The sequence below is a fragment of the Salvelinus sp. IW2-2015 genome, unplaced genomic scaffold (genome assembly GCF_002910315.2).
Source record: "Salvelinus sp. IW2-2015 unplaced genomic scaffold, ASM291031v2 Un_scaffold2460, whole genome shotgun sequence".
Lineage (NCBI taxonomy): Eukaryota > Metazoa > Chordata > Actinopteri > Salmoniformes > Salmonidae > Salvelinus > Salvelinus sp. IW2-2015.
In genome coordinates, this window is record NW_019943778.1 from 95,477 (window position 1) to 98,999 (window position 3,523).

The 3,523-nt window shown below is 39.2% G+C and overlaps 1 long non-coding RNA gene across 1 annotated transcript; it reads left to right on the plus strand.

The window, feature by feature from the left end:
- Positions 1 to 1,053: 1,053 nt before the first annotated feature.
- Positions 1,054 to 2,707, plus strand: LOC139025280 (uncharacterized). The gene is made up of 3 exons (XR_011476799.1): positions 1,054 to 1,487; positions 1,696 to 1,720; positions 1,954 to 2,707. It is a non-coding gene; the product is annotated as an uncharacterized lncRNA (long non-coding RNA).
- The last annotated feature ends 816 nt before the right edge of the window (positions 2,708 to 3,523 follow it).

Sequence of the window (3,523 nt, forward strand, 5' to 3'; positions counted from 1 at the left end):
TGTAGTGACTGGGTGTATTGATACAATTAATAACTTCACCATACTCAACACTTATTGCAGACAGTCCATGCCACTTATTATGTGACTTGTTAAGCACATTTTATTTAGGCTTGCCATAACAAAGGGGTTGAATACTTATTGACTCAAGACATTTCAGGTTTTCATTTTTTATTAATTTGTATTTAAAAAAAAATCTACATACATAATTCCACTTTGACATTATGGGGTATTGTGACACAACATCTCAATTGAATCCATTTTAAATTCTGTCTGTAACATAACAACATGTAGAAAAATGTCCAGGGGTGTGAAGACTTTCTGAAGGCCACTGTAGATAAACATACTGGAAAATGTACATCAAACACCATGGGAAGAGGGACTAAAGTAACAGAGTAAGACCAGGTTAAGCTCTTCCTAGATCAATCCTTGAGACAAAGTAAAGCTCTTCCTAGATCAATCCTTGAGACAAAGTAAAGCTCTTCCTTGATCAATCCTTGAGATAGTAAAGCTCTTCCTTGATCAATCCTTGAGACAAAGTAAAGCTCTTCCTTGATCAATCCTTGAGACAAAGTAAAGCTCTTCCTTGATCAATCCTTGAGACAAAGAAACCTTCCTTGATCAAACCTTGGACAAAGTTAAGCTCTTCCTTGATCAATCCTGTAGACAAAAGTAAAGCTCTTCCTTGATCAATCCTTGAGACAAAGTAAAGCTCTTCCTTGATCAATCCTTGAGAACAAAGTAAAGCTCTTCTCCTTGATCAATCCTTGAGACAAAGTAAAGCTCTTCCTTGATCAATCCTTGAGACAAAGTAAAGCTCTTCCTTGACAATCCTTGAGACAAAGTAAAGCTCTTCCTCTTGATCAATCCTTGAGACAAAGTAAAGCTCTTCCTTTTGATCATCCTGAGACAAATGTAAAGCTCTCCTTGATCAATCGTTGAGACAAAGTAAAGCTCTTCCTTGATCAATCGTTGAGACAAAGTAAAGCTCTTCCTTTATCAATCGTTGAGACAAAGTAAACTCTTCCTTGATCAATACGTAGACAAAGTAAGCTCTTCCTTGATCAATCTATGAGACAAAAAGAAAGCGATGGTACAGAACAACATGTCCTCTTGACCACTGTATATCTGCTCAGTTTGTATATCAAACACCGTGAGAAGGTGAGAGATCTGCAGTAAACTAAAATAACACGTGGGTTTTTTTTTTTGTGTCAGCTACTTCGGATCAGTCGGGCTTTGCTGGAGCTCCTGGATCCATCCTGATTGCTACGTGGTGGCCTGAAGGTCAAACTAGCACTTAAACCCACGGACTGCTCTTACCCAAAGCCAGACTCGCACTTAGACTTAAGCTCTTAAACAAAAAAACGTCCGTCCATCAGGACTACACCTTTATACTTTTATCTCCTCACTCCATTGGTGCGGTGTGCTAGCATGTACAGAAGTAGCCAGATAGGTAGCCGTAGTAGAGTAGACAGATAGGTAGCCTGTAAGTACCAGATTAGTGAGCCTGTAGAAGTAGCCAGATAGGTAGCCTGTAGGTAGGTAGCTAGACTAGGTAGACTAATAGTAGACAGGTAGCCTGTAGATTTGTATAACCTGTAGTACATAATTGGTAGCCTGTATAGTAGACAGGTAGCCTGTACAGTACAGGTAGTACTGTATAGTAGACGGTAGCTGTTCATAGCTTAGAGCCTGTAGAGTAGCTAGATTGGTAGCCTGTAGAGTAGAAGATTGGTAGCCTGTAATAAACAGATTGTATAACCTGATAGTAGACAGGTAGCCTGTCAGAGCTAGATAGGTAGCCTGTTAGATAGACAGATGTAACCTGTATAGAGACAGATTGGTAGACTGTTATAGTAGACAGATTGGTAAACTGTATAGTAGACAGGATCCTGTTTCATAGCTAGATAGTAGTAGTAGACAGATTGGTAGCCTGTATAGTAGACAGATTGGTAGCCTGTATAGTAGACAGATTGGTAGACAGGTAGCCTGGCCCGTCTGCATACGTTTGACAGGAATATGAATCGCTCCAGGAACGCCACCACTGTTGCCTTACCTGCTGGATGAGCACATGTCTGTTCGGCAGGTTTAATAGAATTGCTTGATTGCTCTGTCACCACCAGCAGCCAATGGCTCGGCTCTAATGTTGACCTCCATAGAAGGTTGCCCAATGGGCATTCTCCTGGCACTAGCGTCAGGGTTAATGCCAGTCAATACAGGAAGCACACTGACGTTCCAATTCTCTTCAATGCTTTTCAATCAGGAAAATGTGGAATTTGGTTTACTTTCTGAATTGACAGGAATTGTAATGGAATTGATCTCAACCCTGATTAACTGTTGCGTTAACTTTCTTTTCTTTTATTTATTTTTACTATTGTTTACTGTGATATTTTTCCACTCAGCTGCAAAGTAATTGTTACATATTGATGGGAAGAGGTGTTGATTGATATCTGATGACAAATGGAATATTTGGGGGTCTGTTTTGGACATAAATGTTAAGTTATTATATGTTCACCTTCAATGAACTGTTACCAATGAACCTGACTCTTATTCAACTTTACATGATAGTTAAACATTTAGTCTTTATACTGCCTTGAGTCTCTCTCTGTCTGTCTCTTTCTCTCTGTCTCTGTCTGTCTGTCTGTCTCTCTGTCTGTCTCTTTCTCTCTCTCTCTCTGTCTGTCTCTCTCTCTGTCTGTCTCTGTCTGTCTCTCTCTCTGTCTTTCTCTGTCTCTGTCTGTCTCTCTCTCTGTCTCTACCATACTAGTTTCAACTGTTCTCATTATTAGGCCTACTTTAACTACCTTTATTCAGATCACCATGGCAACAGGTATTCTTCCTGGAGTCCATACACACAACTAAAAATACATTACAGTTTACATTAAGACACGGTAGTAGGCAACACTTTCAGGGATCTGGATCTGCTGTATTTGTATAGGGGTTTTAAAGGGGAGTCCCGGGTCAGACTCCCCTTTGCCTCCAGAACATCCTGAATTCTTCGAGGGATGGAAACGTAGCTTAATTGGTATCAAGGGACCTTAACGTGTGGCAGGAAAAACATTCTCCACACCATTACACCACCGCCACCAGCCTGTAATCATATACATGCTTTAGTCCTATCCCAAAGGCAAGTAACGTACACAAGTTGTTCGTGTTCAGTCTCATCAAATCAGCTCTGTTCTTTTTCCTGTTTTGTGTTATGGTGCAGCGTAATTGTTTTACATGATACTAGTGCTTCACATTCAGCTCAATACATTCTGTTAAGTGCCTGGTATGTTGTAGTCTAGGAAAGGTAGAAATGCAGACAATCCTATGAAGACATGCTTTTTGAAATCAAACCTGTCTTTGACTCCATACACCAAGTGCTCTATCTGTTGGTGATGTACAATGTAAAAAAAATAAAAAAAATAAAAATGTTATTACTAAATTTTTTGTAATAAATATATTTTGTGTCATATAAATTATTTGATTGTCATTTTCTGAGGTGATGCTTATTTATTTGATAATATAAAATTCTAAAATTAAC